The sequence below is a fragment of the Tamandua tetradactyla genome, chromosome 9 (assembly GCF_023851605.1).
Source record: "Tamandua tetradactyla isolate mTamTet1 chromosome 9, mTamTet1.pri, whole genome shotgun sequence".
Classification (NCBI taxonomy): Eukaryota; Metazoa; Chordata; class Mammalia; order Pilosa; family Myrmecophagidae; genus Tamandua; species Tamandua tetradactyla.
The window spans coordinates 33006854-33034001 of NC_135335.1; the positions used below are offsets into that span (position 1 = coordinate 33006854).

Below are 27148 nucleotides of genomic sequence, written 5' to 3' on the forward strand. Positions count from 1 at the left end.
ACTTGCCATTATGTGAGTGGGTCTAGACTGGGGGCACCTTAAAAGCAGGGCTCCTGGGTGCCCAGGGAAGAGTACATGCTAACAAGCAGTCATTGAATTAAATGATTAATTAACATTCAAACTAATTTTCTAGTCAAAAGCAAGGTTTGGCCTTAAAGCAATAACTGACTGACTCCTCTGGTTTATTAACAATCTCAGGAGCAGTTCCCTCATGTGTTCTGAGGAGCATTTAATTCCTTGCAGAGAACCAGCCCAATCCCCATGTGTGAAGGGCAGTGCCCATTTGGACGGGCAAGTCCTGGAAGGTCTGGCTAAATAAATTAGCCTATTTTTACACCTATGCCATCTCGTCTATTTCAGATAGATGGAGTGTGGCTGCCTGAACTCCTGTGAGTTGTTACAGCTATATATCACCAAACGCTTCCGCGCTTCAGTTTCATTTATATCTCAAAGCAGCTGGGAGGCCACCATAAGCCCACCCCCTAAGGCCAGCCACTGGAAGGACCCTTTGCCACAAATACTACAGGAAGTCCTCAAGTGCAGAGCCCAGGAGAGCTGGAGAGAGAAGGGAAATGTGTGCCTCTGAGGACAGAAATACAATGCCTCCTGGGATGGTTAATTTCACAAGCTTGGCTAGGTTCAGGTGTTCAGTTGTTTGATCTGAGGGCATTTCAAGATGGGGTTTGCTTCTACAATTAGCTGAGTGCATCTACGCTCAACAAGAGTCTGCTGTCAGCAACACGGGGAGTGTTCTCATCCCGACTCCCTCCAGGTCTCCCAGCTTTACCCGTGAGGAACAGGACCCATCTCCTCCAATGGTATCTGGCTTAAGGCCCAAGGCCCTGGGGGAGGGAGCCGGAGAAAGGGAAAGGAAGGAAGGAGACAAAGGACCTGCCCTGTTTCTGTTACACTGATCACCCCCTTTACCCTCGCAACATGCCGGAAGGCCCACGAGGAAACTGGCTGAGGGAGGCCAACCAGATGCACCGCCACGGATAAATAGCAGAACTGGGATTCGAACCTCTGCCTGCCTGAGTAGAAACCCCTGCCATTCCTACCCAGGCCTGCCTGCTGAGGACCATCTTCCCTAACCCGATATGGAGCTCAGGGACGTGATGGGCACATAACTGGCAGGGCTCGAGGGACCCCCTGGGAACAGATGCCTGGAGCCGAGCCTCTGCAGGCCCAGTGAGGCATCTTGCGAGGGCAGGGGTTGTGCAGCGTATGGCTCAGGCGACTGAATCAAAGGGCGGAGCCTCTTCCCCGCTGAGCCGCTGAGGCACCAGCGTCTGCCACAAAATGGGGAATTTCCGCCTACAATCAGTGCCATGAAGAAGGAGGTTGAGGGTCCACACCGACCAGGTTTTGTAGAGGACCTGGGGGCCCGGGCAGTTCCAATCTCGCAAAGCACCATGTTCAAGACAGGGAGAGGTTTCCTTATGGGAGAATCCTGGGGTGACAGGAAGAGAGGTGCAGGCATCCAGTCCTAGCCCCTCTGCTACCCACGGAGAAGTTTCTGGAAGCGGACCCCAAGCGCAGTGAGTTCTCCCAGTGGTCCATCCAAAAGCACCCCAAGGTCAAACATGTTTGGAAAACAGCTGACCACATTTCTTTTCCCACAGGACTCCTCAGAGCTGTTAAAATGCTAATGAGCTCAGTGAGCAGCAGGAAAAGGTTGAGAGAGGGGAGGGGGAGTTGACCCCAACCCCTTTCTTTCTGCAGAGCTGCCTCAGAGTGTGGCAGTCCACTCAGCTACAAGCCCACAGTGGGTTGCATACGGAAACTTGGAGCCAGCGTTCAGAAACCTTTGCAGCAATTCACCATTTGTGTGACATCCAACATTTGACTTCATATTTCACAAAAGCATCAATCCGAGATGGACTGGAAATAGCAGACAGGGGTCTTTTATCAGGAAGAGTTTGAGTATAATCGTATTAGACCTTCTTACAGAGGTGTGGGCAGGAGTTGGGTGGGGGAGTCCAAATCTGCCCCAGACCCCTTGGTTTTTCCAGGATAAGTACGCAAGCGGTGAACTGGAGTATCTGGCTCTCCAAACTCTGGAAACAATTCCCCAGAATGTTATCTCTCAATGGAAAAATAAATGCTTCATTGCGTAATTGCCCTCTTCCCAGTTAGAAACGAAGACTGCAGGAGGAAATCATAGAAAGGACAGAGGGTCAGATAAGAAGGGCCTCGCAAAAAGAATCAGGAACCCCTTGGCATAGCAACTGAGTGGCCCCCGGAATCTGCTTCCCTACCTCCTGGGACGGGGAGTTCACTACTTCTTCCATCCTAGCTAAGTGAAAAAGCTTTTTCACAACCTGGGCAGAACTCTCCCTGCTGCAGAAGGGACTGCTTATGACAGACTCCCCCAGGCCGGGCAGAACTTCCGAGTCAGAAAGAAACTGAGATTGGAAGGGGAGAGGTGGGCAAACCTGGCCCTCCCCTTAGGAAGTCCTGAAAACCAGCCCCCTGCAGGCCCCACCCCAGTCCCCCCCCCCCACCCTTCCCCCTGAACGCAGTGCCGGGTCTGAGAATTCAAACTTCTGCCTACCAGAGATATGCTGGGGACACAAGGGAGACTGGCTGTCTGCGAAGGAAATCAAAACAAAGGCATTAAAGGGTCTGGAAAAGCTTATTAATTTTTAGGCCCCATTCCAGACTTCACACCTGGCCCATTTCAGCATTTTCTGAACTGACAGACTCCGGCAGAATTGAGGGAAGGAAGAGAGACAGCTTGTGCCCTAGAAATTCACTGCCCAGAGCTACCTACTAAGCAGAGCTGACTTAGAATCACAGGACATTAATGAGGTTTGGAAGGGAACCGGAGGTCAGCACAGCGCAGCCATTTAGAGCGGGACTCGGGGGCCAGCTGATGTGGGCTGAGTCGTCACCAGGCCACCTACCCGCTGCATGACCTTGGACAAGGTACTGAACCTCCAGTTCCTTCTCAGAGAACTGCCCACCTAAGAGGGCTGAAGGGAAGGTTAAGTCGGAAAAGGCAGGAAGGCTATGCAACCTCTAGCACAAACGAGAGCCCATCATGGAGATCGTTTCAACCAATATCTCCTCCAACCAGCCAGCCAACCCCTCCACAGAGTCCCCTCCACAGCCCAGGTCAGCCAGGGAGAAGGGAGAAGCCAGAGACCCTGCCCCAGCCCCCTTGAAGCTTTGCATCACACCTCATGATCAGGCTGCCGTGGGGTGGGAAGCCTTCCTGGAGAAGGTGGCATTTGAACTTTGCTTGGGAGAAGTAGGATTTTGCCCAGGAAAGAAAAAGAAGGGGTCGAGGCTGAAACAACCAAGGCTCACAGATTCAACAGAGATACTGCCACACAGTGGAAAAAGGGCACCAGACACAGCTTATGGGATCTCTGGCCTCATGATTTCCATCCAGCCACACTGCTTTGCCCTCGGACTTCTAACTGTTGGGTCTAGTTTAGAAACAACCACTATTTCCCTACTCTCCAATATGGCATTAGGCAAAAATTATATCAGATGTCTGCAATGCCTACCAGACTACGTCTTTGGGTCCAGCTCAACAATTGGACTCACGAGACCCCTAAGCTACGGTCCACAGACAGAGATTCAGGCAGGAAGATTTCCCAGTAGGGCAGCTTCGAGCATCCCTACTCTGCAGGGGTCCTCACAGCCATCTGGAGCTATCTTCTTTGCCAAACCCCTCCCCCTCCAACCCCATCATCCATCTCTAAGTGACACATCAGGCAGGTGTGGGAGCCACTGGCTATAAGTCTCACGATCCATGATGAATGTGACAAACCCCACTGAATCGTATGCATGGGAGTGGCTGACATGGGACAGTTTATGAAAAAAAGAAAGACAGAGAGTAACTAAAGACATAGTGACAAATGCAGTGCATGGCCCTGGACTGAATCTAATATCAGAGGAGGAAAGAAGCAAAAGGACATTATTGGGAAAGATGGAAAAAATGGAATATGGATGTGGTAGTTAGATTCAGCTGTTAACTTGGCCAGGTGAAGGCACCTTGTTTTGTTGCTGCGGACATGAGCCAATGGTACGTGAACCTCATCTGTTGCTACTTACATGTGCAGTGGCTAGGAGGTGTGCCTGCTGTAATGAATGATGTTTGATATAATTGGCTGGTGTTTAAATGAGAGAGGGCAACATAGCACAGCCCAAGCAGCCCAGCATACCTCATCTCAGCATTTGCAGCTCAGTCCAGGCCTTTGGAGATGCAGAAAGGAATCACCCTGGGGAAAGTTGCTGGAACCCAGAGGCCTGGAGAGAAGGCCAGCAGAGACCATCCTGTGCCTTCCCACGTAAGAAAGAACCTCAGATGAAAGTTAGCTGCTTTTCCTCTGAAGAACTAACAAAATAAATCCCCTTTTATTAAGAGCCAATCCATCTCTGATGTGTTGCATTCTGGCAGCTAGCAAACTAGAACAATGGACTATTAAGCTTTATAGAAAGGTTAAATTTCTTTAACTTGATAATTGCAGTTAAGTCTATGACATAACTGAATATTCTTGTTTTAAGGAAATGTACATGGAAGTATTGAGTGTCCAAGGAACATGATGTGTGCAACCTACTATCAAATGTTTAGAAAACAGATATATATATATATATATATATATAGAGAGAGAGAGAGAGAGAGAGAGAGAGAGAGAGAGAGAGATTGAGAGAGAGAGAGAGAGAGAGAGAGAGATAGAATGATATGGCAAATGTGGCAATATGTTAACAGTTGGTGGCTCTGGAACAAAGTTGGGGGACTCAAACATCCCAATTTTTAACCTATTACAAAGCTACAGTAATCAAAACAGCATGGTACTAGCACAAGGACAGGCATATAGACTAATGGAATTAAATTGAAAATTCAGAAATAAGCCCTCATATCTAAGGCCAACTGATTTTTTTAGTTTTCATGTGAAATACTTTCAAGCTTATTTGCTTGCTCTCCCACATTATTCTGTGGCAGCGCTCTGTGAGATATCTTTTATAGCAAGGCAATTCTCCCGCACTGTGTGTTCTAGTTCAGCCCCTCCGGTGACCAGAGAGATTGGGACACACCTATGTGCCCCCAGCATGGGCACGAGGGTTTACTCTGCTCCATCCAGGACCAGGAACTGAGATGGCAAGGGCTGGGGAAGGACCAGTCCGGGCGCCATGACCCTACCATTCTTAAGTCGCCATTTTCTTTCCATCACTTCCCTTTTAATGCAGTCCTTTCACTGGTTGTTGGAGTTTTGAGATGTTTCTGCTATCCCTTCTGGTTGTTCAAAGCTTCTGTGGGGAGCTGGAGATGTAGAGCTACTCATTCTGCCATCATGATTGGGGTGGGGCCTAAGGCCAATTGATTTCTGACAAGGATGCCAAGTTCACTCAATGGGGAAAGGGTCTTTTCAACAAGTGGTGCTGAGAGAACTGGATGTCCACACACAAAAGAACAAAAGAGGGCCCCTACCTCTCTCCACATTCAAAGATTAACTCAAGATGAATCAAAGACCTAAATACAAGAAACAAACTATAAAACTAGAAGAAAACATACCCATAAGGTATTTATAGTCCCTTCCCTTCCAGATGGAACTGACAAACCAGAGTCATTTTAGCGTAAGCAATGTGCCAAGCAAAACAGTAGGCCTTGGGCCTTTATTTGGTTTCCAGGTCAACTGGGCTAGAAAGTTAATTGTGCTAGTTTGAAACTGTTATGTACCCCAGAAAAGCCATTTTCTTTCAAAGCTGATCCAATATTGTGGGGCAAGACCTGTTATTTAGGGTAGAACCTTTGATTAGGTTGTTTCCATGGAGACTGATCCACTCAATTGATTAGATGGAGAGGTGACTCCGTCAATTCATGGTGGGTCTTGATTAGTTACTGCAGTCCTTAAAGAGAGTCATTTTGGAAAAGCGCAGTTGCTTCAGAGCTGACAGAGATGGAGACATCTGGAGATGCTTGGGGTGCCAACAGAGAGAGCAGATCCTTAGACACGGACGTCTGGAGAGGCAGAGCCCAGCAGATACCACCATATGCCTTCCCACGACATGCTAAGGGATCTTTCTCTGGATGCCTTAGTTGGATATTTTTATGGCCTTAAAACTGTAAACCTGTACCTTAATAAATCGCCTTTATAAAAGCCAATACATTTCTGGTATATTGCCTTCCAGCAGCTTTAAGCAAACTGAAGCATTAACCAAAGGTCAAATTCTCATTTACGGAAAAGGGTTATGTTACCCCACAGTTCAGCTTTATGGCCTTTGGACAATACCTTGACGCACATAGAAGTTAAAGCATTTTCTGACCAGCAAGATTTGCATTATTCAATGGGGCACTAAAGTTCCCTTTATCCCCTAAAAAAAAATGAACTTTTCTTACAGCCAATTAGTTTTATAGTGCTCATGATATCTTTTTATCCTGGGGATCTAATGTAACTTTTACATCAGCTAACATTAAATGCTCTTGTTCAATATACCAAAGAGAGAGCGGGATTTTACCAGAAGTATTTTCCACCTAAGTAAATGACATGAAAAGTCATCGCTAGATGTGATTATATTAGATTTTGTTATGATTTCAGCTCCGCTTTTCATTCTTTGGACCATATGGGCAGTGTGAAAATGAAAGTTTACCATAAATAGGATTCAACATGCATATAATCACTTGGCATGCCACGTGTGCCAGAAACACTTCGAGTCACTCATTAAACAAATGTTTATTAAGCCCCTGAACATGTGTTAGACACAAACTGGAAGACACAATAAAAATAAAGCAAGACCCTCTACCACCATCAAAGCTAAATGGGGATTCAGAAATTCATATAAATCAAGTTCTAAGGACTCTAACTAGGGTACATCCACAGAACAATGGAAGTAAAGAAAAGAAGAAATTAACTCTGACTGGTAGTGGAGCAATTTAGATTGTTTATGGGTTTTTTTATTTTGGTGGTGGGGTACAGGGCCTGGGCATTGAATCCAGGTCTCCTGCATGGAAAGCGAGCATTCTACCACTGAACCACCCATGCACCCCTAGATTGGGTTTTGAAGAAAGAATAGGAGTTTACTATGTGAAAGGGCATTTTAATCAGAGGAAACAGCATATGTAAAGGAATACAGGCATGAAAGAGAATCAAAAATACGAAAAGGTTTGATACGGACGCCTAGTCAACCAAGATGGTGGTGCAAGATGCTATAGCATCCCATTTCCCCACAGAATCTTTGAACAACAAGCAAAAACTGGCAGAACCATCTTCCTCCATGCTCCAGGAGATAGTTCAGGGTTACAGGAAGTGGGAAAACAGTGAAGCAAGGAAACACAACATAAAAGTGCAGAAGAAGCTCGTGTTTCCCCAGCTGGCCCTGACCCCAGAGCCCTGTCACGAAGTATACAATGGGTGTGCATGCTCATTGTGGGTCCCCAGCCTTCTGGTGAAAAAGAGCAGAGCAACCCTTATATGCACATTTTGGGATGCCAGTCTAATAGGTGGCAACCTGGAGGACTAAACCAGACACATATCTTTGGCTCACCCTTGCAGAACCTACCCTGCAAGCAGAAGCTGCTTGTGGACAGACAAAGCACTTTAAGAAACAATGGAAGAAGCCTGGGCAGGGGATTACCAGCTTCAATATGTACAACAGAGCACCTTGGAGGAGGGGGTTTATTTAATAGGGAGTAGAGGGAATATTCAGATTCCAAAGGCTATGAGCACAAACCCCAAACAAAACCATTCCAGCCAATCCTAAAGAACACCTAGGGCACTATATAAGATTCTACAAAGGTTCCAGGCACTAGAGTAACTTTTCAGAAAACTACAATCTCCAGACGGGTCCCTGGACCAGATAAATCCTGATTCCTAGAGGGCCCAGCCTCTCCAGAATATCAGATAGTTCCATCTCCACATTCCATATTTTTGACATCCCCTTCCAATATGAAAAAGAATGGCCATACTCCAAATACCCCTAATGAGTGGGAGAGAAAAATCAAAGGTGATGTTGGAGTTATACAGAGAAGGTAGGGTTTAACAAATAGGTATGACTGCTGAATCATTACATGGATATTTAAGTTTCCAGTATCTTAGAGCAGCTAGAAATAAAACCCAAACTGTGGAATTGTACCCCATACCAAACTCGGAAATCTGTTCTACAACTAATCGTTGTGCTGTGCTTTGAAATTTATTGCTTTTTTGTTTATATGTTATTTTTCACAAAAGAAAAAAGTTGATTGTGACGATTTAAAAAAAAATACGTTTATTCCCTCTAGCCTCCAATGTTCTGGAGCAGCTAGAAGGAAAAATCTGAGATGATGGTATGGTAGCATGGGGTATGGTACCCCATGACAAACTCTGGGATCTGTCCTGTAACTACTTGTTGAAGAGTGCTTTGAAAACTTTTTTCTTTCTTTGCTTGATATGTATGTTATATTATACAGTGAAAAAAGTTAAAAACAAACAACCAACTAAAGGCTATGAGCACAAGCCCAGGGCAAGATGCATGCTCAGAAAAGAGAAGACCCCATGGTTTCGTCTAGGGCCAAACTTCTTAATAGGAGGGCTAAACTCTGAAGGCAAGCACCAGCCAAAACAGGTACAATTTTTTAAAGACTGTGCTCATTGCTTTGGTCAGTTTGTTTTTGTAAGTGACTGGCATTGGAGGACATCTGTGTCTTACCACTAGATGAACACAAACCTAAGGAACAGACATCCCAGGGACTAAATTCCAAAGTTAATACATCAAACTAATAAAACATACATTGTGCAATAAAAGATTATGAGACAAAGAAGCAAGAAATGATGGCCCATCACAAAGAACAAAACCAGACCTTGGACAAGCCAGACATAGACTTTAAAACAGCGATCTTCAAGATGCTCAAAGAGCTAAAGGAAAACACAGAGAAACAACTAAAGGATATCAGGAAAATGATAAATGAACAAAATGAGACTCTCAGTAAAGAGACAGAAATTACAAAAAGAACCAAACAGAAATACTGGAGTTAAAGACCACAATTTCTGAAATAAAAAATTCCTTAAAGGAGCTGAAAAACAGATTGTAGCTGGCAGAAGAAAGGATCAGTAAACTCAAAGATAAGAAAAGTAAAATGATTCAGTTTGAGGAGCAGAAAAACAAAAGAATAAAGAAAAGTGAACAGAGCCTAAAAGACCCATGGGAAACCATCAAGCATAATAATGTATGCATTTTGGGAGTCCCAGAAGGAGAAAAAAAAGAAAGGAAACAACAGAAAGAATATTCAAAGAAATAACTGGAGAAAACTTTCCAAATTTAATGAAATATACAAACGTACACATTCCTTCAAGAAGCCAAACAGACCCCAAACAGGATAAACTCAAGCAGAACCACACCAGACACATTATAATCAAACTGTCAAAGGCCAAGGATAAAGAAAGTGTTCTGAAAGCTGCAACAGAAATGCAATGTGTCCTTTACAAGGGTACCCAATAAGATAAGTGTCAATTTCTCAACAGAAACCATGGGGGCAAAAAGGCAGTGGGTGGAAATATGAAAAGTGCTGCAAGAAAATAATTGCCAACCAAGAATTTTATACCCAGCAAGATTATATTTCAAAAATTAGGGTGAGATTAAGACATTCATAGATAAACAGAATGTGAAGGAGTTCATCACCACTAGATCTGACCTATAAGCAATACTAAAGGGAGTCCTTACGAGTGAAAGGAAAGGACACTAAACAATAAACTGAAGCAGCATAAAGAAATAAAGACCTCCAGTAAAGGTAACCGTATTAGTTTGGGTTCTCTAAAGAAACAGAATCAATAAGAAAGACTCGCAAATATAAAATTTATAAAAGTGTCTCATGTAACCATGGGAACGCAGAGTCCTAAATCCACAGGGCAGGCTGTGAAGCCGACAATTCCGACGGAGGGTCTGGATGAACTCCACAGGAGAGACTCGCCAGCCGAAGCAGGAAGAGAGCCTGTCTCTTCTGAATCCTCAAAAGGCACCCAGTGATTAGATTAAGCATTACTCATTGTAAAAGACACTCCTGTTGGCTGATTACAAATGGAATCAGCTGTGGATGCAGCTGACATGATCATGATTTAATTCTATGAAATGTCCTTATTGCAACAGACAGGCCAGCACTTGCCCAACCAGATAAACAGGTACCATCACTTGGTAAAGTTGACACATGAACCTGACCATGACAGTAACCATATGGGTACCTGTACATGCCAGTACTATGGTCCTGTATTTTCATACCCCACTTTATATTCATTACAGGCTCTAAAATGAAAATGTACAAAAAGCAATGATAAATCTATAGTTTGGGACATACAGTATCTACAATAAAATTTTTAACAAGTACAAGAAAAAGATGGGGAGATGGAGAGGCATGGGAACAATTTATGTATATATTTTTAATTTAAGTTGATATCAAGTCCAGTGTGACTGGTATAGATTTAGGATGCTAAATTTAAGCTCCATGGTAAACACAAACAAAATATATGAAAAAATATATACAGAGGGGAATGAGAGGAGACTCAAAATGGTACACTACAATAAATTAAATAAATGAGAGTAGGCAATAATGGGAGAACTGAGGGACAAAAGGGACACAATAGCAAAATAGCAGAAGAAAGTCTTACATTATCAGCAATTACTTTAAATGTAAATGGATTAAACTCTCTAGTCAAAACGAAGAGATAAGCAGGACCCTGCCTCAGTTTCCCAGTGTGTATGCCCACCTCCCTCAAGGACAGATTCCCATGTTAGGTCAAAGAAAAAAATCACAAGAGAAATTAGGAACTTTCTTGAAGCAAATGAAAATAAAAACATAATATAACGAAATTTATGGGATGCAGCAAAGGCAATGCTGATAGGGAAATCTATAGCTCTTTATGCTTACATTTAAAAAGGAGAAATATCCAAAATCAGACACCTAAACTCATATCTGGAGGAATTACAAAAGAAGAGGAAATCAAACCCACAGTGAGTAGAAGGAAGGAAGCTACTAAGATTAAAGTGGAGATAAATGAAATGGAAAATAAATAAAAATGATAATCAACAAAACCAAAAGGTGGCTCTTTGAAAAAATTAATAAAATCAACTAACTTTTTGTTAGACTGACAAAGAAAAAAAAGAGAAGATGCAAATAAAATCAGAAATGAAGGAGGACATTACTGCTGATGACAAAGAAATAAAACAAAGTGTAAATAGATACTATGAACAATTGTACACAAACAAATTAGATAACCTAGATGAAATGGACAAATTCCTTGAAACACACTGTTCTAGTTTGCTAGCTGCCAGGATGCAGCTACCAGCAATACCAGGAACTATAAAGGGCTTTTAAAAAGAGGAATTCAATAAATTGCTAGTTTACAGTTCTAAGGCTGAGAAAATGTCCCAGTTAAAACAAGTCTATAGAAATGTCCAATCTAAGGCATCCAGGGAAAGATATTTTGGTTCAAGAAGGCTGATGGCATTCAGCATTTCTCTCATATGGCAAAGTCTGCTGGCTTTCTCTTCTGCCCTTTTATTTCATGAAGCTCTCTGGGAGGTGTTTTCCTTCCTCATCTCCAAAAGTCGCTGGCTGGTAGACTTTGTGCTTTGTGGTTGTGCAGCATTCTGAAGCTTTCTCATGGCTGTTGTCACTCTGCAGCTTTTTCCAAAGTGCTTCTTCTTTTATAGGATTCCAGTAAAACCAATCAAGACCTACCTGGAATGGAGACATGTCTCCACCTAATCAAGTTTAATAGCCACACTTGATTGAGTCACATCTCCACGGAGATTATCTCATCAAAGTTTCCAGCATACAGTACTGGATTGTGATTAGAAGAAAAGGCCATCTTTACAAAATAGCATTAGGATGAAAACATGGCTTTTCTATGGTACATAAATCCTTTCAAACAAACACACACACAAACCACCCACACTGACTCAAGAAGAAACAGATCTCAGCAGGCCAATAACAAGTAGAAATTGAATCAGTCATTAAAAATCTCCCAACAGAGAAAGATCAAAGGTGATGGAGGAGTTATACAGAGAAGGTCAAATTTAACAAATGAGTATGAGTCCTGAATCATTATGCTGACATTTCTTTTAGCCTCCAGTACCTTAGAGCAGCTAGAAATAAAAACCTTAAAGTGTGGAATTGTAACCCATACCAAACTCTGAAATCTGTTCTACAACTAATTGTCATGACACACTTTGAAATGTATTGCTTTTATGAATATATATTATTTAAAGAGAAGGAGAAGTATAATAGAGAAGATAGGATTTAACAAATGAGTATGACTGCTGAATCAATATATTGATATTTCTGTAGGTTTCCAGTGTCTCAGAGCATCTAGAAGAAAAAAGGAAAAATCGTGGAACTGTAACCCACACCAAACTTTAAAATCTGTTCTATAACTACTTGTTAAAATGTACATAGAAATCTATTGCTTTTTTTGTATATATGTTATATTTCACAATTAAAAAAAAAAGGTTAAAAAAAATCTCCCAACAAAGAAAAGTCCAGTAATAGATGGTTTCTCTGGTGACTTTTACTAAATATTCAAAAAGGAATTAACACTAGTCCTCATCAAGTTTTTCCAAAAAGTAGAAGAGGAGTGCAAACCTCTTAACTCATTCTATGAGGCAGCATCACCCTACTACCAAAGCCAGATAAAGATATCACAAGAAAAGAAAATTACAGATCACTATGCCTCATAAATATAGTTGCAAAAATCCTCAAACTACTAGTAAACTAAATCCAACAGCACATTAAAAGAACTATACACCATGATCAAGGGAGACTTACCCCAGGCATGCAAGGATGGCTCAACATCAACTGTGATAAGACACCACATTAATGGAATGGAGGGGGAAATAATACATGATCATCTCATTTGATGCAGAAAAGGCATTTGACAAAATCCAGCATGGCTTCTTGATAAAGACACTCAGAAAACTAGGAATAGAACGAAGCATCCTCAACATGACAAAGGGCATCTATAAAAACCCAGAGCTAACCTCACACTCAGTGGTGAAAGACTGAAAGCTCCCCGCTAAGAGCAGGAGGAAGACAAGAATGACAGGGACGCCCACTGCCACCCCTATTACTCAACATTATTGTACTGGAAGTTCTAGCCAGAGCACATAGGCAAGAGAAAGAAATAAAAGGCATACAAATTGGCAAGGAAAAAGTAAAACTTTCCCTATTTGCAAATGACAGAATCACACATACAGAAAGTCCTGAAAAATCCACAAAAAAGCTACTAGATCTAATAAATGAATTCAGCAAAGTTCTGGGCTACAAGATCAATATGCTGAAATCAGTAGTAATAATAATGAACAATGTGAAGAGGAAACCAAGAAAAACATTTTCATTTAAAATAGGAACTTACTGAATCAAATATCTAGAAATAAATCTAACCACGAATGTAAAAGAAACCAAAGAAAATCTAAATAAATGGAAGGACATACTATGCTCATGGATAGAAAGACTAAATATTGTTAAGATATCAATTCTACCCAAAGCCAATTTACAGGTTCAATGAAATCCCAATCCCAAATCCAACAGCCTTCTTTCATTCTTTGCAGAAATGGAAAAGCCAATCAATAAATTTATATAGATGCTATATAAATACATAGCTATTTATATAAATAGTTAAAACTGTCTTGAAAAAGAAGAATGAAGTTGGAGGGCTCACACTTCCCAATCTTACAACTTACCACAAAGCTAAAATAATCAAAAGAGCCTGGTATGCCACAAGGGCAGACATATATACCAAGGGAACTGAACAGAGTTCAGAAACAAATCCTCACATCTATAGCCACTTGATATTTTTCAGAGGCACCAAGTCCACTCAATAGGGAAAGAATTGTTTCTTCAACAAATGGTGATGGGAAAGTTAAATATCCATATGCAAAAGAATGAATGTGTGCAACTATACCTCACAAAACACAAAAACTAACTCAAAATGATGAGAGACCTAAATATAAGAACCAGAACTATAGAACGCCTAGAAGAAAACAGGAAAGCATCTTCAGGACTTTGTATTAGGCACTGGTTTCTTAGACATTACACCAAAAGTACAAGTAACAAAATAAAAAACAGATAAATGGAACTTCATCAAAATTTAAAATATTTGTATATCAAGGGTCTTGATTAAGAAATTAAAGGGACAACGTATGGAATGGAAGAAAATCTTTGTAAACCACAGAGTTTAATACCCTGAGTACATAAAGAATCTTACTACCCAACAACAAATAAGGCCAACAACCCAATTTAGAGGGGGGGAAAACTGGAATAGACATATCCCCAAAGAAGATCCATAAATGGCCAACGAGCACCTGATAAGATCCTCCACCTCATCAGTCCTCATGGAAAAGCCAACCTAAATCACAAGGAGATGCCACTTCACAACAAGTAGAATGGCTGCTCTTTAAAAAATGGAAAATGGAAAGTGCTAGAGAGGAAGTGGAGAAACAGGAACACTCATCAGTTTTTGGTGGGTATTTAATATGGTGCTGGCCACTGTGGGAAACAGTTTGGCAGTAGCTCAGAAAGACCCAGCTTCACAATTTATTCGAAATCTAATCCCTGGCACTAAGTGGCCAAAGCCACCGCCATCTCTCACTTGGATTACAGCCTCAGAAATTGTCTCCCTGATTCTGCCTTTGGCCAGGGGTCTCAGCACCCTTCCAGGGGTAATGGCCAGAGACCCTACAGGCATTCTCAAGCTCCTACGAGGTCTGCCCCCATCTCCTCTCTGACCTCATGTTTTACTGCACTTTCTCTTGCCCCCTCTTCTATTCCCAACAGACACTCTATGCCCATTAAGCATTACGTCTCCATCTCTACCCCCACCGGGGTCCCTGGTAAACTGCATTCTAGTTTCTGACTCTATGAGTTTGCATATCCTAATTGTTTCATATAACTGAGATCATAAAATATTTGTCCTTCTGCATCTGGCTTATATCACTCAGCATGTCTTCAAGGTTCATCCATGCCGTCGACTGTATCAGACCTTCATTCCATTCTATGGCTGAACAATATTCCACTGACAGGATGGACCACATTTTGTCTAGTCACTCATCCTCTGACGGATACTTGGGCTGCTTCCACCTTTGGCTATTGTGAATAATGCTGCAATGAACACTGGGGTACAAGTATCTGAGTCCCTGCTTTCAATTCTTTGGGGTATCTACTTATAACCGGGATGACCAACTCATAGGATAATTTAATGTTTATCTTTCTGATCAAGGCAGACTTTGAGAAGCAGAGAGCTGAGTTCACATTCCAGCTCTGTCCTGTCCTGGGGCATCCTTCTTCCACTGTAGGGCTGCCAGGAGGACTGAGACTGCCCCAAGAGCTGGCACAGGCCACAGAACCCATGCGGTTGTCCTTTTCCCCAACATGGGAAGCTCATCCAACTCTGATTCAAGCCCTGCCTCCCTAAGAATCTCCAGGGGGTCCCAACTCTGCCCTCAAGGCCACAGATTCCCAAAAGCCCCTGCAGAGAGTTGGGGGCAGTGACAAGGGGCAGGGGTGGGCAGCTGAGGGCTGCTCCTCTCCCGGTGAAGCCACTCCAGCCTCTCCAGCCCCTCCCCGCCCTTATGGGACAACTCCTGACAGGGTTCAGCTGGCCGCTGTCCACAGGCAACATGCAGGAAAGAAAGGGCAGGAGCCTTACTTGGGCCAGCTCAGCCACTACCTCTGGAGGTCCCTGCCTGTGTGACCTCAGGCAAGTGACTCAACCTCTCTGCACCTCCATTTCTTCGCATGTCAAATGAGACTAACAGGAGTATTTATCTCATGGAGTTGCTTTGAAATTTGAGTTAGTATATATAAAATACACAGAAAAGTGTCTGGCATATAGAAAACACTCATGTCCATACATTCTCTCTTCCTCTGTATTTGTCAGGGTTCTCTAGGGAAACAGAACCAACAGGAGATATCTGTAAAAATGAGATTTAATAAAAGTGTCTCATGCAACCGTGGGGATGCACAAGACCAAATACCACAGGGCAGGCTGCAAACTGGCATCTCTGATGAAGGTTTTCGATGAATTCTCAGGAGAGGCTGGCTGGCTGCAGTGGAGACGGAAGTTCTCTTTTCTGACTGCTGACATCATCACAGCTCCCTTTGAAGTCTTCAAACTGACTGGATTAAATCCAACTGATTGGATCCTCATTGCAGAAGGTGCTCCCCTTAGTCGATTGTAAATGTAACCAGCTAGAGATGCAATCAACTGACTGATGCATGCTGGGCCAGACAACTGGGCACCATCACCTGGCGGAATATATATATAGCCGTTATTATTCCCTAGGTTCTAGTTTGCTAGCTGCCGGAATGCAATACCCCAGAAATTGGATGGCTTTTAAAAGGAAATTTAATAAGTTGCTAGTTCACAGTTCTAAGGCTGAGGAGATGTCCCAATTAGACAAGTCTATAGAAATGTCCAATTTAAGGCATCCAGGGGAAGATACCTTGGTTCAAGGCCGATGAAGTTCAGGGCTTCTCTCTCAAGTGAGACGGCACATGGTAAACACAGTCAGGGCTTCTCTCTTGGCTGGAAGGGCACATGGCAAACACAGCGTCATCTGCTAGCTTTCTCTCCCGGCTTCCTGTTTCAGGAAGCTCCCCAGGAGGTGTTTTCCTTCTTCATCTCCAAAGGTCACTGGCTGGTGGACTCTGCTTCATGGTGCTGCTCTCTCTCTGAATCTCTCATTCTCCAAAATATTTCCTCTTTTACAGGACTCCAATAACCAATCAAGACCCACCCAAATGGGTGGAGACATGTCGTCCCTTAATCCAGTTTAACAACCACTCTTGACTAAATCACATCATCCAGGGAGATGACCTGATTACAGTTTCAAACATACAGTATTGAATAGAGATTATTCTACCTTTATGAAATGATATTTTGATTAAAACATGGCTTTTCTAGGGGGCACACTTCCTTTCAAACCAGCACATTCCACCCTCTGGCCCCTAAAAACAGACATGTTTTTCCCATATACAAAATACATTAATTTCATAACAATATCAGAAATGCTACTTAAACCTTTCAGTAGCAATACAATGAAGTACAAAATTAGAGACAGTATAAAATCTCATCAAATCAGTTACAGGCATGGTCTGTCCTAAGGCAAAATTCTCTCCATTTGCTCTGGACCTTTGAAAACTCATAACAAGTTATTTACTGCCAACATATAAAAGAGGAACATTCATAGGATACATGTGCCCATTTCCATAGGGAGGAAGGAACACAGGGGTCACCAGACCCATACAGTTTTGAAAACCCACAGGGCAAAGTCTATTAGAGTTCAAAGTTTGAGAATCATTTATCCTCAGGGCTTTAGAAAGCGCCAGTCCCACCCTTTCCAAGGACCTACGCAGAGGCCTGCCTCTCTCTGAATACAACCTTGGGAAACATTGGGGAGACCACCTTTTTCTAGGCTCCACCCTCTCTAAGCATCGGGGCTGCACCTGGGCTCTCTGCCATCTCCTGGGCACACATTCAACCTCACCATGTGGTGGTAGCCAGGCTCTCCCTAAACCCCAAGGAATGTGCTTCACCCTCTCCAAGGCCTGAGGCAGCATGACTCTCCCACTGCAACGAGGTGGAAGGCCCACCCTCTGCCTTTGGGGCAAACTCACCCTCTCCACGGGCTTGGGTGGGTCCGCTCTCCTGGCCTGAGGCTTCTTGACTTCAGATCCGGGTTTCCATGGTTTTGCCTCTGAAATTATTTTTCCTCCAATGTGTCCCTTCTCTGAGACCCCCAGTCCAGACTCGTAGCGGCTCTGTTTATACAGGTCCCACATCGCTCTCGTTGGCTTTCTATGCAGTAGTGTTGGCTCATGCCCATCAGACATAAGGATTTTCCACAAATCCTTCCTGGATAACTCCATGTCCAATCCTGGCTTTCTATGAGGTAGCTGACTGGTTCCACATCTGGTCAGATCCTCACATGGAGCACTATTCTCTGGGGTCTCCATTTCTGGAGGTCCAGAACTTTCCAGGACATAAGTTTTTCGTTTCTTTGTACTCAAGAGTTCAGTTTTCAGCTTATCTCTCTCCTGTCGCATTTCACTATGAACTGTTAGGAGAAACCAAGCTGCACTTTCCACATTTAACTTGGAGATCTCTTCTGCTAAATATTCAAGTTCATGGCTTTTAAAATCTGCCTTCCAGCCAAAGCCACTAGTCAATTTTGCCAGATTATCTGCCATTTTATTTTATTTTATTCATTTATTTTTTTACATGGGCAGGCACCAGGAATCGAACCCAGGTCCTCGGCTTGGCAGGCAAGCATTCTTACCTGCTGAGCCACTGTGGCCCGCCCTCTGCCATTTTAAAACAAGGCTCATTTTCCTTCCAGTCTGTAATAATACACGTCTCATTTCTGCCTACAGCCTGGTCAGAGGTATCTTAAGAGTCCACATTTCTACCAAGATTCTCTTCAAAACATTCTAGGCCTTCTCTACCAAGCTCCTCACAACTCTTCCCGAATCTTCCCTTTATCCATTTAAACAGCCGTTCCAACATATTTGGTATCTGCAAACCACAGCAGCAGCACCCCACTCTCTGGTACCAAAATCTGTTCTAGTTTACTCTACCTTTAGGAAATGATATTTTGATTAAAACATGGCTTTTCTAGGGGGCACACTTCCTTTCAAACCAGCACACCCTATAAAATGGGAAAATAATGCCAACTTTGCCATTCCCATCAAAGGCAATCATGGATGTGAATGTTCTCTATAAATCTCAAATTTCTATGCAAAAGTAAGATAACCTTGACGGTGTTAGACCTGGGTTCTACACCTGCTCTCAACATCCCAGATATACTCCAGCCAGCCTCCAACAGGGTGGGACCACCCCCTCCTTTATTCTGCACGCATTACCTCTATTAATGTAACCAGACATGACAGCAGCAGCCCCATTTGCAGCTGCCCCACTGGACGACGCCCCCCCAGTACACCTTCCGCCACCCTTACACCTGCATGAAGGCTGTCAGGTTTATGGGGCCCAAATCTGAGACTTTAATTACCCTGGTAAAAATGCAACTTGTCAAGCCTCCCCGCAAAGTCAGCCTCGGGCAGGCACACGTGCCTTCTGTTTGGAGGATACAAGACAAGAAAACCATGGGGACTGCCTCCACCCCACTTGCAATAATCAGATGGTGGGTTGGTGGAGAGGAATAGCAGTGGGGAAGGCGGCCTCTCCCCTTGCCCCTGACAGCCACATGTGCTCTGACCTCGCCAGCCCTTCCCCGGGGTCCTGTGGGGTGCATGCACACCAGGCAGGCACCCAACCTCTCTACCAGCACTGGCCACCAAGGGACCATGACAGCAGATGGAACTGATTGCCTGGTGATTTCTCCAGAGGTGAGGCGTTTGCACCCCTGAACCCCAGCCTGTCTGCAGAGGCTTCCTCCTGCAAACCTGCCTGCCACCAGCTTTTTCTGCCTAGGCCCCGCAGCCGGAAGGGGTCCCTGCAGGGCCACAGCTCTACACAGGAACCTCCGTGCCACGCCTCTCCCCACCGCCTGCCTTTCTTGCACAGGAACAGGATGGCACTTGTGAGTTATGATTCTCATTACTCGCATTCCTGATGCAGCCTCCCACCTCGGGGCCGAGGTCACCAGGGAGAAGGAGTGGACAGTGAGGTCCAGAGCGAGGGGGAGGGGGAGGGGGACAGCTGAGCTCCCTCCCTCCCTCCTGAACAGAGTTCACGCCTGGAGAGGGAGTGGTCCGGAGGATGAGGCAGCACCTGCCACAGAAGCTGGGGGAAAGGGTGAGACAGGGACAGGGTGTATGAGCCGTCCTGCAGCCGGAGGGCCTGAGCTTTGGGAGGCAGGAGGAGGGTGTGGCTAGGAGGCAGGGTTGGCTAGGAGAAAGCAGTCCCTCAGACCAGAGCTTTTCCCTCCTGCTAGTTGGGTGGCTTGGCTAGCCTTCTCGGCCCCTCCAGACCCCTCCTCTCATGCAGAGGTCTCAGCCCGATGAGATCAATCTGTCTGTTGGAGCCAATGTTTTGTGACACAAACCCCTCTGGAAATCACAGCTGATAAAGCATAACTATCAAGTGATTGTTAAAACAACACAAAACCAATCAGTGCCTTAACTGTAATATAAAGTAGGAAGCAAAGGAAAGTAGTTTACAATAAAATAACGCAGGTTTCAAAAAGTCAGTGCCTAGGCAGAAGGCAAGGGGAAGGCGCTGTCTGCATCTACACGTGCAATCTCCAGGTACTGGAGGCTACAAATGCACTCGGATACAAGGAGACCCCAGCGAGCCCAAAGCCAAACACGGGTGTTTTAAAAAGTTAAACACAGAATTACCATATGATTCAGCAGTTCTACTTGTGGGTATATACACCAAAGAATTGAAAACAGGGACTCAAACAGGTATTTGCACACCCATATTCGTAGCAGCATTATTCACAATTGCCAAAGGGTGGAGGTAACCCAAATAGTCATTGACTAATGGATAAACAAATTGTGGCATCTACATACAATGGAATATTACTCAGCCGTAAAAAGGAATGAAGTCCTGATCCATGAGACAATACAGATGAATCTGAAGACAGCATGTGAGTGAAATAAGCCAGATACAAAAGGATGGATATTGCATGATTCCACTTACAAGGAATTTTCTAATATCTGGACTAAGCAAATTCATTAAAGACAGAAAATAGATTAGAGGTTACCAAGGCTGGGGAGGGGAGGGACACTGAGGAGTTACTGCTTAGTGGGTACAGTTTCTGTTTGGGGTGATGAAAAACTTGGGGAAGGAGAGAGTAGTGATCACTACTCATCACCATGAATGCAACTAATGCCACTGAACTGTAGAGTTAAAAATGGCTAAAATGGGAAATTTTCCGTTATGTATATTTTATTACCAAAAAAAAGGCACATGTGGTGTTGCAAAAGGTGATGATATTTTCTGAAAACACGAATAGCTTCCGGTCACATTCAAAACAAAACAAGTACAACTTCCCACGATTCGGAGACCAGCTGCGCTCCTGGGAAAGGCGAAACCGGAGTTAGGTTTGGCTCACAAGTCATGAGGGATACAGGACAATTCTTCACCTGTGGGACTGCCCCATACGTTGCTGCACATCTAGCATCTCTGTCCACCCCACCCCCCAGGAATGCCAGGAGCCCCCTCATCAACCAAAGACACCCCGCCCCGGGCAGTCCACCACAAAGGGAGCCCCTGAGCCAGCTGTGAACAAAAGTCCCAGCCTGTGCCAGGCATCGAGAAATGGGGGCCCATCATCATCAATGGCAGTTGCCCTCGGGGGCTTTGCCCAAAGAGGAGGAAGGGATTGAAGGTACGGAGGCAGCTGGGCGAGGAGGCTGTTGCAATAATTCAGGTGAGAGGGGAAAATTCTTCGTTCCAAGAGCAGCAGGGAATATCATCTACGGGGAAGGGCGTGGGAGGTGTACGCCCTTGGATGACTTCCTTAATTCACTTCAGCCACATCTTCATAGCATCTTTGAGGATTCTATTGATAAATGAGGCCACAGCCACAGGGCCAGGGCTTAGGGCTTGAACGTGGCTTTGTAGAGTGCGAGTTTCCTGTGCATATTCGCAACTAGAGCAGCCGCCCGATTGGAGACAAGACAGGCCAGTGGCCAGGGAGGAGGGGTCCCCTGGACTGGGATGCTCTGAGCCCGGCCACTCCGTCACCCGCATGCTGGGCATTTGTACCTGGGCACTCCGAGAGCAAAGAAATCACCTTCTCCCCAAGAACTCCTCCATCGGGGGCCCCATCTCCACCCTCTTCTCCCCTAAGCTGGACACGTGAGCATCGTCTTGACCCCTCGCTTTCCCTCACCCCGAGCACACCTGGGGTCCCCGAGGTGGTGAGACGAATCTCGCGCCCTACAAAACCACGTTCAAGCCCTAAGCCCTGGCCCTGTGGCTGTGGCCTCATTTGTCAATAGAATCCTCAAAGATGCTATGAAGATGTGGCTGAAGTGAATTAAGGAAGTCACCCAATATGACCACGGTCTTTATAAGGAGAGGAAATGCAGGCACGGAAGCCGATCCCATGTGACAAAGGACTGTAGCATCAGAAATGCTACAGATCTGGGAGGTGGCAAAGACTTGCCAACATCTTGATTCTGGACTTCTAGCCTCCGAGACCGTGAGGTGATAAATTCCCACGGTTAAGCCAACCCAGTGCATGGCATTTGTTACAGCAGCTGTGGCTGACTAAGACACCAGGTTCCCCCTTTGGAGCCGTGGGGCCAGCCCGCCTCCCCCTGCCACTTGTCACCGTGATCTGCACCCACTGTCCCTGCCATCAGCCTCTGGCAGGAGACAAACCCAGCTCCTCCTGGGCGGGGGGCACCCTCCGGCAGAACCACCCAGAGGTGGAGGGGTGGGTGCTCAGTTTTGTGCTTCTCCTCTACATACTTCCAGATCTGAGCCCGAGGCTGTCGCTGTCACACTGAGACACATCCAAGTCCCTGAAGCCCTGACACACCAGGAAGGGCTTCATTAATGAACATCAAATTCAGCCCTGCTCAGGGGCTCCAGATACTCCAAGCCAAATTTCTGGATCTAATTACACTGAAGAGAAGGCTGCCTTGCCAGGCTCTGGGAGCTGGGGGTGACAGAGAGGAAAGAACACCTAGGGGGGTTGTTACAGCCGGAGAAACCGTTCATAAAAAGGACAGGCCTCCCAAAGGAGGGGGAGGAGGCTCTCAAGCTCTAATATCACTTGGCTCACTGCACTGCTCACTCAAAAATGCAGAGTCTGGGGCAGATTCCCGCAGGGACCAGGGGTCTGCCGGGCTGGGGTGGAGCCTGGGAAGCTGCATTCCAGCAAACCAGCCAAGCTGATTTGGAGGCGAAGGTTGCAAGGGGAGCACACTTGGAGAAACGCTGCCTTTCAGGGTTGCCCTTTTCTCCAATCTGGTGGGAATTTTTCCCCTTAGTGACTCATTTACGGCTGCAGGCTTGTACTTGGTGTCGGGTCCTTGCCCAGGGCTTGGCCATGACAGTTAACACCTGCTGATGCTTACTGAGCCACTACCATATCCCAGACATCAATATGAGCATGTATAGCTCACTTACTCCTGCACACTGTGACCCCATGAAACGGGACCCTCAACACAACCAGCATGGGGGAACTGAGGCCCAGAGAGGTTAAGTAACCAACCCAAGGTCACACAGCAGTGGGTAGGGGATTTGAATCCAGCTAGGACAGCCCAAGAACCCAAACTCTTGCCCATAACACCCTCTTGCCTCTGGCACCATCCAGGCTCTTTTTAGCCTCCCAGAGGGGCTTGTTAAAGAATTCGGCTTTCTGGTCCCCTTGCACACAGGTCTCACAGCCATGTGCCTGCTCTGGCTATTTCCAGCCCCACCTGCTGGCCTCAGCTCCTACATCCAAAGGGTCAGTATGGAGGGAAGGAGCATCTCCACGGACTGAGCCTCTACCGGGTGCCAAGGCCTCACTGTCCCTTTCTAGGTCCCAGCTCCTCAGTGGTGAACCAGGGTTCAAGAAGAGACCCTGCCCGGCAAGGAGGTACCAGCACGAGCAGGTGTGTCATGTCTGGCGGGCCATCAGGCCAGGTACAGCGCCCACCTCATCGGTCCCATTCTGAATTACTTGCCCAGACCAGCTTCCTTTCCTTCCTTCCCTAATGGTCAGACTTTCATTACAGATTTTTACTCTTTATTTATTCATCATTCTAACCCTCATCTTCTCTGCAAGAAATGAGGCCAAGAGGGTCAAGTCTACAGGTAAGAATATGGAATTCCTTGGGTTCTAATCCCAGCTCTGTCACTTCCAAGCTATGTGGCGCTGGGCCAAGCACTTGGCCTCTCTGTGCCCACCCTGTAAAATAGGGGCAATTCTAGGACTGAGGCACCTAGCAGAGGGTAACTGTGAGTGTGAAATGAGGTCAAGTGTGCAGTGTGCAGGGCAGGGGCTGGCACGAGGTGTGTGCCATTTACGTGTCTGCTGTTATCATTCCTGACAAGGTGAAACAGATGCTCTCGAATGTCACTTCTAGGACCTGAGTGGAATTTTATTTTTAATGTAAGCTTCTTCTAGTTCTTGAATACTAGGTTTATCTAACATTATGCTTCACAACTTTGACACAGTTGTGTGTGTGTCTCTGTGTGCGCCTGTGTGTCTTTGTGTATGTTTATGTGTGTCTGTGCATTTCTGTGTCTGGGAGTGTGTGGTGTGTCTTTGTGTGTGTGTGTGTGTGTGTGTGTGTGCATGTTTGCATGTGAACTTTCTAAAAGTAAGTTGGCATGTCTCTCCCCAGGGAAACATCTCTGCACCCCGAGCACAATAAAACCAAAGCGCTTTGGCCTGCCCAGCTCTTTGTGGTCATGTCCCCTCCCTTCCAGCTCTATCTATAACCCTTTGTGATCCCAAATGCCCTGTGCCTGCCCACACAGGCAGAGTACCACTTCCTCAACCCACCACGCACCACCAGCCTCTGTGCCTTTGCTCGTGCTTTTCCCTCCAGCTGGAATTCCCTTCCTTGCTCTCCCAGAGCTCCTTCAGCCCTGCCAGTCTTGCTCTGCCCAGACCTTCTTCTTTCCCTGACTTTTGCTTCCCTCAGCCCCTCCTCACACCCAGGCAGGCATTCCAGGCATGCCCGCTTACACAGAGCAGAAATTACAAGGACGATAATCACCCAGAGGCCAGACACTGCTGTCCTGTGTCCCCCGCTGAGGTCAGGGCGTGGCCCCCATCCCATTTGTCTCATGCCACCTCAGGGCCTGCCCACCCACCCACCCCCAGGAAGCAGCTCCCCTGAAAAGTGATGCTGAGGCTGCAATTTAAGCCGCTCACGTAGTCGAAGCCTTTCCAGCCAGCATTCCCTGGACTTATCTTCCCTCCAGGAGACCCGGCCCTTCTCCTCCCTTCCTCCGGCACACTGAATTTTCTCTAAATTGATTCCCCCCTCTATGTATGCTATCTTGTCCTGCTGCTGCCGACACTATACACACTTACAACTGGACAAGAAGGATTACCGCAGCGCCCCCGCCATCATCGCTGCCAGGGGGCTGGTCTGGCCAGGATTTTTTAAAAAGTAAACCACTGCTAGTCACGCTTGCAGGGATGGGAAGAACCAAGGGTGGATGCTCTAATACCCAAACCACACATGTAAAATCCATCTTTTACTTCTTCTCCACCCCTGTACTGGCGACTCTCGTTGGGCTGGATTAAAGACGGAAAATATTAGTGTTCCTTAATTCTTCTCTGGCGTGTACAACTAAATGAGAAATGTATCCTATTATTCTGAGTCTTGCGGTTCCGCACCCCTTGAAAGCTAATAAATCTCTCTCCCTGGTTCCCCCGACCGACCGCTGCACACGGCGTTTATCCCCAAATGTGATGCGAGTTTGCCGGCAGCCGGCAAGGAGGGGGTGATTATTGCAGAGGCTCTGGGGAAAGGTGGAAGGAGGAGGGGCTGGGTTAAATGTGTGGGGAGGGGGCGCGGAGGTCCCTCGAGGTAGGCAGGCTGTGCGGGAATGCCCTTTGGTGTTATTTTCGAAGACTCCCCCCCCAGGTGGCCTGTGGGAGGAGGGCACAGTCAGAAGAGGTCAGAGGAGTGGACCTGGCGGGGTGCAGGGTCTGGGGTGTCTCGCCTGTACCCGAGTCTGCTGCCCCCTTCCCAAGGCCAAAGCTGGGGTCTGAGCGGCGTCCCTTCCCCTAGCCAGTGGGAGGCTCCTGGGAGCTGTCCAGCCTGCTGGTGCTGACCCTGGGGCTGTCCAGCCTGCTGGTGCGTCCTCGGCTCCGAGGTGGGAAAGCTCGGATTTATCTGGGACTCCTTCCTGCTCATGGGCGGGGCATCCCGCCGCACCCCCAGTAATAAAACCACTGGAGGAGGAAGCTCCCTAGGAGCCTGGGCCTGTGTCTCCGGGGTCCCCCCCAAATCCCTGTTATTGTGTGGGGGGGAGGTCTTTTATAGGAGGGGTGATGGTGGGGCAGGTCGCTGAACCAGCTGGGGACGGTGACACGAGAAGAGGGGGCTTGGTCAGAAAGCATCCTTGTGAGAGGCCGGGGGAGGCTGGGGGCGGCAAGGACCAGGCGAGGGGCCTGAGGGTCTTCAAACTGGCATCATGTGGGGTCCCAGCCACCAAGGCACATGCCAGGGACTGATCTTTATAGTGGAGACAGACGCCCAAGCCAGCTCGTCTTGAGTTTGTGGAGTCTCCTGAGTCATTTGCCACTGCTGGGCTTAACATAAGTGATTGTTTCCTGAAGGTATGAGGCAGACTTAGAGAGACAGAAAGAGAGGGAGAGGGAGGGGGGAAAGGAGGGAGGGAGAAAAACTAAAGAAAGGAAGGAAGGCAGAAGAGGTGGAAAGAAGGAAGGAGGGAGAAAGGGAAGGTGGGAGGGAAGGAAGGAAGAAGGAAGGGAGGGAGTTTGGTCAGTCTCTCGGCAGATATTGGGGCCTTACAGGAGAGCCTTAAATCCCCAGCAGTGAATGTGGATGGACAGAAAAGTGTAACACGTTCCACTTCAAGGTTTACTCCTTCTGGCTAAGTTAGGTCTCAAAATCATCTTGTACGTATGTTAAGAGCCAGTCCCATGGCTGGGGACGCCCAGAAGAAAATGCAGCGAGCGGCCCCCGGCCCAGACCTGGGCACACAGAGGGGGCGTTCAAAATCATGGCCGGATTTGAATCCACACCTCGCTGGCCTGGCTCACAGCCTCTGCAGGGCAGCCCGACCGCACTTCCTGCACCAGCCTCTTCGAGCCTCCTCGAGCAGGGTGCCCCCGTGGGGTCCAGGCTTTGAGAAGCAGAGAGCCCTGGCAAGCAGCGTGTCCCCAAAGGCTGCTGCACCAGCCCACACCTGGGCCAAGGGCCGGGTGATGTCGGGGGCCCACCGAGACCCGTGGTCCTGACCGAGGCTGACGCACAGCTTCTTTGAGAGTGGCTCCCCAGAAACCTTTGGGATGGGACAGCTGCCTTCCGGGGGTGTTATCTGCTCCAGATGCCTGGAAGGAGGTGATGCCAGCCCTGTGCCCACTAGGCAACCTCATCTGCAGACGCCCGAAGGCCTCTCCAAGACCCAAGAGCGGTTCTCCTGGCAGATCCGACAGCGGGGGCCAATATGCTGCCTCAAGGGGCTTCTTCAGCACTGTCTTAGGATAAACGAATCCAGGTAGTCCTGGGGGCCTCCCTTGCCAGAGACTCTGGATTTGCTGCAGTTCTCTGGGCAAG

At 46.4% G+C, this 27148-nt stretch overlaps 1 protein-coding gene across 1 annotated transcript in view; it reads right to left on the reverse strand.

The window, feature by feature from the left end:
• Positions 1-27148, reverse strand: part of IQSEC1 (IQ motif and Sec7 domain ArfGEF 1) — a 437145-nt gene that overhangs the window by 368833 nt on the left and 41164 nt on the right. The window lies entirely within an intron of this gene.